Consider the following 15,000-nt stretch of genomic DNA (forward strand, 5'->3'; position numbering starts at 1 on the left):
ATTTTGATGTCAAAATTTTTTTGAAATGCAAGAAAACAAAGGGTTTAGTGTTATATATTTTGATAAATCAAAATATTTTGAAATGTCAGAAAACACAGGGTTTAGTGTTAAATATTTTGATAAGTTAAAAAAAAATTTTATATGCAAGAAGACAAAGGGTTTAGTGTTACATATTTTGACAAGTCTAAAATTCTGAAATGTCAGAAGACATAGGGTTAAAGTTAAATATTTTGACACGTCAAAAGTACCTGTCAATTCTAAGAAAGAGAGGTAATGAAAAATACTATCAAAACTATTTTTATGAGGGGTACCACTAGCATCACTGGAAAAGAAAAAAAAAGAAATCCCCATTTACAATTAAATTAGTTAAAACTTTTGGCTGAAGAGAGGAAGGTCATTTCAGGACTTCTAAGTAGAGTAGAATTTAACTTTGCAATTATAATACTACGGGAGAGTTGTAAAAGAAAGCGAAGAACCACATTAGCCGACATTTCTCGCTCGGCTGAAGAGAAGTGGAAACAGTCAGCAGAAGACAATGAGCTCATTCCGTATTCACATAATAAGTACAGTTTTCCAGGGAGGTGTCCCCCGAGAAAGACTGAATGAAAATATACCGGCAGAAGCGTGTATGGAACTACGACTGACCAGACCAGACACTGATGGACGATCTCTCACAGTATTTCAAAGGAGGGTAACGCCAATAAAAATATCCGGAGGTGTGCAAGCATGGAAAATGACACTCGACGAAGCACAAAATCGAACGTTAGCAGCAGGAGCAAGAAAGTGGGACAGAGGGAATTTGAAAACTAATGCTACGAGAGGAAGAATACAGGAAGACCAAACGATAAACCTGAGAGGCAGCGCTGTAAAAATAAAGAATATAAGAGCAACGATGCTTGAAGGGAAATAAGAACGCGAGAGAACAAAATAAGCTCGGCAGCGAACGTAGAACAAAAGAATGTTTGTGAGGAGATACTTGAAAGTGAATGCTATGACGACAAAGGACGAGTGAAAAATAAAATGAGAGAAGAGAAGGTGGGTATGATCAAAAGCAAGTCTACCAAAGCAAATGAAATCCAATTATTGCAGAAGAAGAGAACAAATCTCTCATCTAAAATATAAATATATATATATATATATATATATATATATATATATATATATATATATATATGTTTTTTTTTTTTTTCCTGAATAAAACACTCGCGTTCTACACAGGTAAACAAAGAATTAAGTCGTAGTCAGTGCACACTTAGAGGGGGGGGGGGTTGGCAGAGGAACGGTATGGTAGGGGAGCGGAGGAGGGAAAGGGTAAGGGTAGTGACCTTTCTGCCTGACTGGATATTCATCATTCAGTTTCTGAACTTCGGGATTCCATTCGGGCAAATGGCAGAGAACGTCAAGTAGATGGGTGGGAGGTGACAATAGATTCATGGCCTTGTTCTCTCTCTTCTCTCTCTCTCTCTCTCTCTCTCTCTCTCTCTCTGTAATTAGCTCACCAACATCTCATTGACTTATTGAGCCACTTGCCTGGAAAGCGTATACCAACGTCTTCGTTGTCTGCGAAAGCACAACGCCACCTATTGACGAGTTGCAGTGAATTTTAAACGCAAATGAGACAGCCGAGGTTTAATCGTTGAAAGAATTAAGCAATTCTTGAGAATTATTCCCGAGTAAGTGTCTCACATAAATATAGATTGCGCAGTAACAGAATTGAGTGCGTATATATATATATATATATATATATATATATATATATATACTATATATATATATATATAGTATATATCCGTTCACGTGTGTGCGTGTGCGCACTCACATCCATACAAATACACGTACACTCAAACACACACAACACAACAAACGCCCTACCGACTGGAGGTCTTTTATTTCTACTTGTCAAAGAGTCCTTTGTCGTCGCTTTGAAGTCTGCCGTGTTAGGAATTTAAACATTCTTTTGAATTAAAAAAAAAAATAGCTATACAAAAAAAAGAAGAAGATTAATGGAGACCTCCTGAAACGATTGTTCGTTCAAAAAGGCATTTCGAGATTTTAAAGGGAAAAAACTCCCTTTGTTAGTTGTAGAATATTCTTGGAAACGAAGCGTGGGATGTGAATTCATGAATTCCTCTTAATGAAACACGTGCTCTCTCTCTCTCTCTCTCTCTCTCTCTCTCTCTCTCTCTCTCTCTCTCTCTCTCTCGTGTACATTTTGAACATTCATTTTTCATCATAATTTTGATGTAATCTCTCTCTCTCAATTTGGAATATGTTTTCTCACCTGAGACGTAATACTCTCTCTCTCTCTCTCTCTCTCTCTCTCTCTCTCTCTCTCTCTCTCTCTCTCTCTTTCTCTTTCTCTCTCTCTCTCTCTCTCTCTCTCTCTCTCTCTCTCTCTCTCTCTCTCTTACGTACACTCACACACAAACGCAGACACTATACACATGACTGCAGATCATAATAACATCTGATCAGATTACAACAGAATTACAGTAGAAGGCTAATAACATGAGCACTCTACTTCCAATCTTCATATACCCTTGGTAGACTGTGGCATCAGAGTAAGAAATAGGTAGGTCCTGAAGAAAGCACACATAGCCTTACCCCATCCATACATATATAAGGAGTCAAATACTCCGTTGGCTAAGCCATCTTCAGAGATTGGATGACAGTCCAGTTCTAAAGTACATATTGGATAGAGATACAAAAAAAAAAAAAAAAAAAAAGGAAAATTAGGCCTCTTCCGAGCCACTCCTAGGCCCCTGAGAAGTGAGATGTATAGAGATGAATGCGTGTGTATGAAAGCATAATAAAATCAATGACTGAGAAGGTGGTACACCTTTAAGTAATGTTTACAACGCGCTGACGGCAATACGAACCTAATGAGGACATGTGCAATCATCTGATGATATTTCAATTGTGTTCTGACACACACATCAATAGTAACCCTGTTGACCTAATGAGGCTCTGTTAGCTCACAAACTTCATCCCGAATAACGGAGGACCAGATGCAGTTGAAGAGAGAAATCAATATTGAAGGTGACTAAAAAAAAAAAAAAAAAAAACTGTAAACTGGCCTTGTGCCAGCTGCCAAATTTACATTTCTTTCTGAATTCAGACAGAAATGTAAACTGGATGCAGATGTCTCGTTTTCGCTCTCTTGAGACAAGAAAGAAATTTTAGTTTTTAGTTAGGTTACTGAACGTGAATAAAAGAATATATATATATATATATTATATAGTATTATATAATATATATAAGTATATATATCTTATATAATAATTATGATATATATAAATTGTCTTTATGAGTTTTCTGAACGCGCCAATTATTTTTTCTTTAATTAGCCAATTCTTTAAACAAAAAAAAAAAAAAGAAAACAAAAATCCCAAAATTTTCCATTTTAAACTGGTTTACCCATTTGGCCAAAATTGTACATTTTTTGCAACAAGCGCCATTTGATTATTCTTAAATGGATTCTACAAACTTGAAGTATTTAAAACGTGATTCTTATCACAAAATCCCTCTTTCAAATACAAAGAGGGGACGGAGGGCATTTATCAAAATATTCAAATAAAAGAACAAGGTACTTATGTAAACTATCCTTCATTCAGTTGCCAAGTCTACCATTTTCCCCGCACACTATCTCATTTCAACTGATTAAAAATACTGAAATAAATCCAAACCAGTCGTTGCAAAGCTTGCAAAATGTCATTTCCTATCAGGATCATTGCAATCTTTACTAACTGCATCGCCTTATTAAACAAAGGGTTGGAATCGCAAACAGGTAGAGAAATAAGGAAAAAGAAAATAATCGGTAACTGTCCTTCAATCGAGTTGCCAGATTGGCTATTGTATGATATTTATTCTGCTTAACAAAGAGCGTTGAGGTTGTCAAATATATTGCTAGAAATGGCGAAAAAAAAATGATATTGGTGCAAATTGGCGTTGATACGATACCTTGCTTTTTAAATCGCGCTTATAATTACATTCATTGATCTCCCTGGCTTCGCATTCAGCTAGTGCAATTAATCAATTTAATTTTTTTTTTAATTTCTGGTTTCTGTCTCAAAAAAAACTTAGCTAACCTTTCGTTGTGATGAATTGAAAAAAAATCAGTATTACCAAACCTGACATATGTATACACGTCAAAAAAAAAAAAAAAGAAACGCAAACCACCAACACAATAACTTATCAATCACTGCATCTGGTCTAGTTTCCTGGAAGGAAATGTTGACCGTCAAGAGAAAGCTCCAGATGATTTAATTCCACCCTGGGCGTCTGTTTACACCTGCTTGAAGTAGGGGATTTGTGTGCCTGGTCGTTAGCTGATCGTGGAGGGTCGCAACCAGAAAAGTAAGGGGATGGGACAGGCAACCTCCCATCCTTAGACAACTTAGACAGGTGTCCATAATCCCAAGTCCCAAACCATTACAACTAATTGATTGGTGTGTAATGGTACTAGGGGACTTTATTGGACCAATAAAGTTTACATATCTATATACTATATACTATAAATATACTAATTTTATATAGTATATATATTATGTATGTATGATTTATGTATAACTGGTTTATGACAACCACCATACACCAACACACACATATATAGAACTATATATATTATATATATATAATTATATATATATAGATATCTACTACACACATTTGTACTTTATAGCATTTATATAGTTATAAACATTATATATACATATGTAAAGAGAGTTGGTGTTGTGTGTTGTGTGTGTGGTGTGCACCAGCGCGCTAAGCCAAGAAAGAAGAAAGAAAAAAAAAAAAAACAAAAAAAGAGCTTCAAATTAAAAAACAAAGAAAAAGTATTAAAAAGTAATGCCAGGCCGTCGAGAAAAGGCTGAATAAAAAGCCGTTTCATTTATCCTTTATGAAAATAGACAACGCCGGCTAAACTGCTATGAATAATTAAGCGCCATTTTTTTTCCTATTCTTTTTGGGAGTACAACGCCGTCCTAAATTGGAGTAAACGGCTCCTTCGTGGCTCCTGGCTCTTACTGGCTGAATGCCTCTATCAGAGAACGCTTCGAAAATGGCTCCCTCACAGCTGTTGTTGGTTTGGTTTGCCAAACAATACCTGGATGGAAGTTGGTTTCTTTTTCCATTATTGCTGTTTTCAGGTCTGCATACGGTTTCATTCGTCTTCAACACCACTGTTTGCCATATAAACCTTGAATAATTTACTGTTGGTCATGAAAGTGCCTGAGGCCAACGTTGCCATACAATACCAATCCACTGTTGCCATAACCAGAAAATTTACTGTTACCATAAATGCCTGAGTCAATGTTGCCATTAATACCAATCCGCTGTTGCCATAACTAGAAACCTTACAATACCAATCCACTGTTGTTATAACCAGAAAATTTACTGTTGCCATAAATACCTGAGCCAAAGTTGCCATACAATACCAATCCACTGTTGCCATAACCAGAAACCATACAATACCAATCAACTGTTGCAATAACCATGAAATTTATTGTTGCCATAAATGCCCGAGCCAAAGTTGCCATACAATACCAATCCACTGTTGCCATAACCAGAAAATTTACTAGTGCCAAAAATACCTGAGATCAAAGTTGCCATAAAATATCAATCCACTGTTGCCAAAACAAAGAAATTTACTGGTGCCATAAATACCCGAGATCAATTTGTTTTCCATAACACTAACCAAGCCAATCCCACGTTGCCGATAACGCAGTAAAATTTACTGATGCCATAAATACCTGAGATCAAAGTTGGCATACAATACCAATCCACTGTTGCCATAACCAACTAATTCTTTGTTGACATAAAAGACCTATCCATTGTTGCCATAACCACGACGAAAGTCTCTGTTGACATAAAAGACCAATCCACTTTTGCCAAACCGTCAAATTTAATGTTGCCATAAATGACTATTACACTGTTGCCATGACCGACTAATTCATTGTTGACTTAAAAGACCAATCCACTGTTGCCAAACTGCTAAATTTAATGTTGCCATAAACGACTAATCCACTGTTGCCATAACCACATAAGTCTCTGTTGACATAAAATATCAACCCGTCGTTGTCATAACCAACCAATTCATTGCTGAAATAAAAGGCCTGTATATATATGTGTGTGTGTGTGTATACACAGAAACATTAAGCTACAAATGTCGTTTACTACTAAGGGAATATTACCGAGTGGGAATTATAAGTGATAAACACTTTGGTACTAACTAAGTGATTCGAACACTTAAAGTTGGCATAAAAAATGTCAAACGTTTGATTATGATCAAATTCCCACGATATTACAATATATTAATATATATATATATTTATATATATTAATATATAATATATACATATCATATAAACCACTGGTCAAAACTCAGAAACATTTAAAACTTATATGGACATTACATATGCCGTAAAGTATATCCCAGACTAATAAGCTTCAATATTCTTAAACCAGAATATCAGTTGTAAACGGAGAACCCAATCAATCCATTCAAAGAGATTCAATCTTGAGGTGGTTTTGGCATCTGATTGTCTCGCAAATCAACTACTTCACAAACACACAGGGCCACTGAGAGGACATCAGACCATCTTCGTTCTCTAACAGGATTCAACTGGCGACAAATGCAACGGCAGGGGGAACAACAACAACACCAACAACAACAGCAAAATACCACCACAACAACAACACTCTAACAATAACACGGACTTGACACCGTTGATGCTGTGGTTATGCCTTGCTGAATCAAAACCCAATCTCTTGAGGGGATCTCAGAGTGGGCGGAAAAAAAATAAAAAAAAAAAAAAGGCCGTTCACGTGAACACAAGAATCAACACGAAAGAGAGAGAGCGATGAGAGGAGCCAAACAAGCCCAAACAAAACCCAACAAAACAATCAACAAACATTCGATCTTGATGATCTTACGCACCTGAGCAGGCGGGGGAAGTTTATAGAAGAGACGCGATCTCGACGCGTCAAAACAAGAGCTAAAGAATATAAGCAAAACCCCAAGGTCGCCCATCAGCCTGGTTTAACCTCTCCTCCGCCTCCTCTCCTGCCTCCTCCTCCTCCTCCTCCTCCTCCTCCTCCTCCTCCCGGTTTATCTGGAAACGGTACTTTCCCCTGAAGTGTGTTTTTGAAATTCCGTCTATCTCTCTTTTGCTTTTTGGGACATGTTCGCCCCTTGTCTTAGGTTTGGGTCCTCCCGGTGCTTCGGCCCCGGTACAAGTTGGGCGGGGGCGGGGCTAGCTTGTTTGGGAAGTAGGGGTGGGGTTTATCGGGGGAGGGGTTGGAGGGAGCGGGAAGGACAGGCAGGGATAGGAAGTGGAAGCATGGGGAAGAGGAAGTGAGGGGTTGGGGGGGTGGGGAAGGGGGCTTGATTCGAGGAGCTCCATCTCCTGAGAATGAGTTTTTTTTTCCAAAATGGACGTAAATATGAAAACAAAATAATATAGGACAGAATAAAAAGAGGAAAAAAGCAACAAATTATAAATAAAGACAAAAAGAGGATATAGCAAAAACGAGGAGAAAAGAAATACAATAATATGTTTAGGAACTGAGAAAAAATTATACCCTTACCATGAAACCACTTGGAAAAAATCCCGCAAGAAAAGGATGAAAAAAAAAAAAACAAAAAAGAATAAATGTAAAGGTCCCAAATACAACTGGAAAATCAGCACGGGAAATTCCCTCCATGAGAAAAATGGCAAGGCTCCAAGATAGCCTCAGAGAGAGAGAGAGGAGAGGAGAGAGAGAGAGAGAGAGAGAGAGAGAGAAGAGAGAGAGAGGGCGTGTCGACGTCTCGTCTACTATGGGACCTGTCGCATTACGACCAGTTCCGTTTCTCAGCTAAAGTTTCCTTGGCTCACGGTTTCCCTCAACCGCCCAACCCCCCTTATTTTCCTCTAGCCGCAACACCCCCCCCCCCCACCCCCCCCAACAGCTCCCCCTCACGCCCACAGCCCAAAAAAACAACGATTTTCCTTTTCCTTCTCTCTCTCCTCCTCGCTCTCTCTTCCTCGCTCATCTCGCCTCTCTCTCCTCCTCCGTCCGTGACGTTTCCTGAAAGCAGTTCTTCCTGCTTATATGTTCATGCGAAAATGTTGCGGAAAATTCTTCGTTAAGTGTATTTAACCAAGGAGGAGGGAAGATCAAAAACAATAGAAAACATAATAAATAGCATATTAGACTTAAAATATATAACCTTATATTGATATTATATATTATGAGATTAATATATATATATATTGAGGATATACCGAGAATACAATGTAGGAAAGGAAAAGGTAAAGCTGGAAAGGAAAACGATCTGACGTAGCAACGATCTTTTCAATGTTTTTGTTTTTTGGCAGTTTTAAAATTATATTATATATATAGTATTTTTATATAATATTATATGATATATATATTATATGTGATGAATATCTAAGCAATACATATAGTATTATATAAGTTCTACATATATATGATATATAGATTATAATATTATTATATATATGAATCGTCGCTTGTTGGACCATTGCCATTGCTTTCTTAGTTTCATATACAATTGTAATTTATTCCTAATTATGCCTAATTACGATTCTTAATTTAGATTACCAAATTGTAATTTATTCCTAATCAAATAAGTACAGACCCCTCACACAGACAGGCACAAGGTGCTCTCCGTCCTACCCCCCAATGTAAAGGAAGAAAAACGTCTACGTGTACGCGAATGCGTCAGTGCACTACAACTGTGTCTAGGTATACAAAAAGAACCACGTTGTACGTTTGAATGGATTTAATCCCGCACTGACGTATCACAGAAAAGAGTGAACATGTACAGAAAAAGAAGAACACTGGTGGTAGTGGGCCTGAGGCCTACTTGTTACCGTGAATGTATCTTTGTACTGACGTTACACAACGTAGTTGTACACGTACAAGAACACTCCCATCAGCATTGTCTCCATGTTCTCTCGCATTTCGCTGATGAGACAGCCCGGGGCCAATAAGTCGCCAAGCTGCGAGCATTTGTGTGTGTGTGTGTGTGTGTAAGGGGGGCGTTTGCTGCATCTCTATTCTGCTATGTCGACTGTCTCTCCGGAATGAAAATGAGCCTCTAAATGACGGTTCTCTCTCTCTCCTCTTCTCACGACTCGTCTCTCTTCTCGTAACCGATAATCTTCTCTCCCGTCTCTCTCTCTCTTCATCCATTTCCATCTTTGTTATTTTCAGCAAGAAAAAAAATATTTCTTGAATAATAAGAAACTAAAGTATACAGAATTCATGGCCAAAGGGGTACCCTATTTATGTTCAATTACCGCTGTGAAACGGATCGAAAGTGAGCAGAAAAAAAAAACAAAAAAAAAAAAAAGAATGAAAAGGCGTAAAACAGGAGAAAACCCTCAGAGTCAGTTTGCACCCAATGAATCATCGTTAGGACGGGGAGGTTTGAGGAAAGTCAGATGGCAGAAAAAGAGAAATAGTTGAACTGGAGTGACAGTTCAAAAAAAAAGGATAATGAAGAGGGGTTTGCGCAGCTAGGGTTCACGAAGGTGGGAACGCTCGCGGTAGGAAAACCATCAAGTAATGCATTACAGTAACAGCCGCATAATGTCGGCTGCGCTTTGGAAACCTTATAAATGGCACGAACTTCCCGATGCGAATTGGTCGGAAGTAATATTATTCAAATCACTTCAAACGCCCTAACCCAAAACAACAAAAACAGATCGTGACTCTGCCCGTTACAAATTTAACTAATCTGACCGCCAAACGCATAACAACCAAGCGTTCTCATTCAACAAGTAGCAGTTTAATCTGCAAGAATTAAACAGCATGTGCTTTGGTCCATCGCAAAAAAATCCATGGCATATTTGAATGTGAATGAATACTGAATGAAATACGTAGTAAGTGTGGTACAGTAACCTACAACCGACGCCATTTAATATTGTCAGTGGGACAAAATGGACATAACGGACAAATTTGAAGATTTGCTGGACATGTAAACTTTAATTTTTAATAAAAGTACAGAGAGAGAAAGAGGAGAGAGAAGAGAGGAGAGAGAGAGAGAGAGAGAGAGAGAGATTCTTAGCAAGAATAGAATATAATCCCATTATAATTTACAAAGGAATAAAGTTTACAAATAAACCAATAACTTAATTCCGATTTGTTAAATAAATGAATAAATATAACATTAAAATCACAACTTTAACAAGGGCATCTCAAACGCTACGGTCCAAGACGAAGATAGGTTTGGAACAGGTATGTGTGTTCTGTCTCTTTCCGACTTCCCGCGTCCCGTTGTGTTTTAGGGAGCGTTTCGTTCCACAGTTCCTGAGTTTACTTTTTTTCAGTGAGGCGGAATGGGAACTGGGTTTTTTAAGAGAGAGAGAGAGAGAGAGAGAGGGAGAGAGTGTTACCGATAACTTTCTAAGTGAAGATAAAAGACCCTGTTTAGTTCTTTTTAGCAATGTGGGTGTGTTTGAGGAGACGTTAGAGAAGAGATGGAGAAGAGATGAGAGGAGAGAGGAAGAGATGAAGTAGGAGAGACTGGGCCCTTCTTTTAACTTCCAAGTTAAAATAAAAGACCTTAATAGGCTTTTGGAGGCAGGGAGAGTGAGAGGGCGGTGCTTTTAACTTTATTCCAAGTTAAAATAGAAGACCCTGAGAGAGAGAGAGAGAGAGAGAGAATATCATCGTGTAACTGAGAACAAGAAGGACTTACGTCGTCAAACTACAAAGTATACATAGCATAATGACTGAGTCAATAAGGACAGCGCATTTTTCAGTATGTGGGACTCATATTCGTCACTCCCTAACACCCCCCTCTCGGGATCGATCGCGACACTCCCCACCTTGTTGAGTCCAGAACTGATCCCAAATCATCAAGTATATGTTGCCACCAAAGCAAGACGAAAACATCCCATATCCCATTACAATGAGCAGAACAACGACGTGAGAAAAATAAAAAACAACTAGCCCTGTCTCTACGACCCCTCCCCCTTTCTTATTCCGTTGCACTGACACCGGCTTTCACGAGAGATAGAGAGAGAGAGAGAGGAAGAAGGAAGAGAAGGAGAGAGAGAGATGGAGAGCTTCTGTAGCTCTAGGCCAACCGCGAGTTGTTTCACGACCGCCGTTTGTTTTTCACGCGTGGGAATCCGGTAACCCGAATCCTTTGACAAAAGCGGACGGAAAGAAGGAAACCTTTCAAGCGAGTCCTACGACACTTGATTGCATCCCTTTGAGGCTTGAAAAAAAAAAAAAAAAAACAAAAAAAAAAAAACGGAAGGACGCTGAACGTAGCCGACGAATTCCCTCATTCCCTTCCTAACCCACCCCCGCACCCCGCAAACCAAACCACCCAGCCACTTTCACAAACGCCAAACACAGATGACTAGCGTGACGGGAATGCTTTTATTTGTTCTATTCATTTTTGCCATCGCCTCCCCTTCTCTGGAGTCCATTAAGAGGCCGAACGACACCGAAATCAAGCAAACTGACACAATGACTATAACGCGTAATCGATTCTGGGTTTGGACGAAACACGAGGCGCTATGGATACGAGTGGAAAAAAAAAGTCTCTCTCTCGTCTCTCTCCTCTCTCTCTCTCTTCTCTCTCTCTCTTCGGCGTCATTTCCACGTGTTCATCACTCTTACGGCTTGCAAACGAGTACGGCGTGATTCTCTGCGAGTCCCCCTCCCCCCCAATCATCCAACCCCCCACCCCCCTGTCCCCACTTAACACCCCACCTCGACCAAAGCCGCCCCGCTCCCACTTTCCAGCCCAGAACAACCACACCACTCCTCCTCCGCCATGTTACCACTACTCCCAACCCAAAAAGGGCGACACCCAGCCAGCCCCCATCCAGTTACCACCAGCCTATAGTTACCCCTACCAATACCACGTCGACTTTTGAGAGGCCAATTTCACGAGCCCTGTCACCACATGGCTGGTTCTCCTCCTCAGGCAAATGCTTAGAACGATTACTCAATGGCGCGATAAACAGATGAGTAACGGCAGTTGTGCAGCAGCGGCGGCGGCGGTGGTGGTGGTCTGAAGTTTGTCGAGGAAAGACCCGAAGACGAAAATCACTCGACGAAATTGATCTGGATTTTTTGGTCTTGAGTCATAGAAAGTAGAGATTATTTAGGAGGTTTCTTAATTATTACAAAGGTTTTGCTCGGTGTGACGGTTGATAGTCATGAACATAACGAAACGTTGATATTATTATCATTGAAATCATCTTTACTTTTAAAAATGATACAAGGAAAAAAAACGATTGTGATAAAAATTAATACATGTAGCTGTCAAGCCTATAAAGGTACAATAAATATTTTAAAAATTATTTATTATGAAATGATCTTGTTTTAACTATGTAATATTTGAGAAAAATCTATTCCTGTTTTACAAATATATATATATCATTATCTATCGTTATATATAATTATTTATATATATAATAAAATATATATAATATATATGTGTGTGTGTGTGTGTGTGTGTGTGTGTGTGTGTGTGTGGTGTGTGTGTGTGTGTGTGTAAAACACACGGCAATAGTAATTACTATTATTGAAATCATCTTTACTTTTAAAAATGATAAAAGAAAAAAACGATTGTGATCAAAATTAATACATGTAAGTCAACCAAAGACAAAAGTAATTATTAATGTAATTATCTTTACATAATAACTAAGAAAAGACAATTGTTAAAAAAATAGATATTTATAAGTAAAACAGACGACAAAAGTAATTATTGTTGAAATCGTCTTTATTTACAAATCAGATGGGGAGAAGAAAACACGATTCTTATGAAAATAATTATATGAGGGAAAGTCAGCCAAAGACAAAAGGTAATTACCAACAAAAGAATTATCTTTACACAATAACTGAGAAAAAACAATTGTTACAAAAATAAATACATATAAGTAAAATACACGACAAAATCAAGTCTTTATTTGTTCTCTAATCATTTTGATCATAAAATGGAGAAAACCCTTGTGATAAAAAAATAAACTACATTTGAGGCCCTGTTTAATATGATTTGTTTGTTTTAACGTTTGGCCTTTAGATTATATGATGGCAATTTGAGGCATAACAATTTTCAGTAAATATTGAAGATGATGATATTCATAAAAATCTCATAATCGTCAGTGTCCAAAATGGCTGAAGAAATCCACCCATAATGACTTAAGTGTAAATATTATTATAATGTGTAAATATATACTTTATAATAGTGTATCGATTTATAGTAATATCTATAGATATATCATATTATAGCTCATATATAATATAAATCTATATATAAAATACCGTACATCATATATGATATAGTATAATATACTATTTAAAGGAAAGGAAGTCTTTCGAGAAACTCCTAGAGAGAGAGAGAGAGAGAGAGAGAGAGAGCAGAATTCCTACAAAGAGAGAGAGAGAGCAGAAATCCTACAACGACAGAGAGAGAGAAGAAGAGAGAGAGAGAGAAAGAGCGAGAAAGGTCAGAAATTACCGACCGTTTACAGAAACACGAAAAACAAAAAAAAAGGCACTAACACTGTTTTTGGTCTCTGTTATCGTAAACCAAAAAGGGATTAACTTAAACCGTGGTTTTAAGAGTGCAGAAGAGTGCTTCCATTATTGCATAGCAATGCACGCGCCTCGTTGCAAAATATGAAGGGGAGGGGGCGTTGCCCATGCACCAAGGGGGAATGCACAAACACACAAACACACACACACAGACATACAAAGCTCTGAAACAAAGCGAGGTGCAATAATTCAGCTCTTTGATAGGTGCCATCAAGGTGAATCGCTTGTAATTATTATACACATTAGGGCAACTATGATAAGAATTCGGTATCTATAATTGCAATCATTAAAATGAATAACAGTAAAAGTACTTTAAGAGACATGGAATATAAATTAGAGAGGAAAATAACCGAAATATTTATAAAGCGGGAATGAAAAAGGAAAAAAAAATAACCAAAATACGATTACACATCGACTGGAGAACACGAATAGGACAGATGGAGAAATGCATTTCGAATGTCTCTCTCGTGAAATGGCAATGAAAATAAACTAAAAAAAAATAAATAACGCGGCAGTGAAGAAGGGCATTAACGTGCAGCCCTCATCATGCCCTAAATGAGCGTAATTAACGGAGCAATCTCCTTTAACGGTCTGTTATTAACATGAGCATTATTCGCACGGGTTCGTAATGACGGATGTGAAAGGGAGGCTAGCGTTAATAATGAAAGGATTCCTTTTGTACATAATCTGAAACGCTCTTTTTTTCTATCTTTTATTTTTCTTTCAAGCATAATTATCTTACCAGTTCCTCAGTTCCTTCGTCAAGTGGGAGAATATACAATGAATATACAATGAACACTATTACATCCATTAGTGTAAAAAAAAAATCGTTATGAATGATCAAACAATATTTCATCGAATCGGAAGAAACCGTATTCCCCTTACGTTTGGCGTATTCATTTAGCGCTCCGCCGTGCATTGGCACTGGGGTAGGGGGAGGGGGGGGGGAGGAAAGAATGTCATTAGTTGTGGCATTTTCCATTGGTTCATTGGCTTATGGGCAGGGAAGGGTGGATCGGAAACAAAAAACGTGTGCGCTTTCATTAGCATATTGGTTTTATAATATATATATTATAATAAATATATAAGTATATATTATAGAATACTAATATATATAATATTTATATGATATATATATATATAATACTTTAATATATACATTTATATTATATTAATATATATAGAAAAAAAAAAATGAATATTTGGTGTGGTGTGTGTGTGGTACGTGTTATAATATATTATATTATAGATACATTATTTATGTATTTATGTATGTATGTATTAATGTATTTATTATGTAATAGTATGTATTTAGAATTATATATATGATAATAATAGATTCATGTCATAACATAATCAGTATATATATTACAATTATTATATATAATATATATTATATATTATATATATACATATACACAAAAT

The 15,000-nt window shown here is 37.4% G+C and overlaps 1 protein-coding gene across 1 annotated transcript in view; it reads right to left on the minus strand.

Moving 5' to 3' along the window:
* The window catches only part of LOC135214311 (follistatin-related protein 5-like), a 276,003-nt gene that overhangs the window by 143,256 nt on the left and 117,747 nt on the right, over positions 1 to 15,000 (minus strand). The window lies entirely within an intron of this gene.

This window comes from Macrobrachium nipponense, chromosome 45 (assembly GCF_015104395.2).
Source record: "Macrobrachium nipponense isolate FS-2020 chromosome 45, ASM1510439v2, whole genome shotgun sequence".
Taxonomy (NCBI): Eukaryota; Metazoa; Arthropoda; class Malacostraca; order Decapoda; family Palaemonidae; genus Macrobrachium; species Macrobrachium nipponense.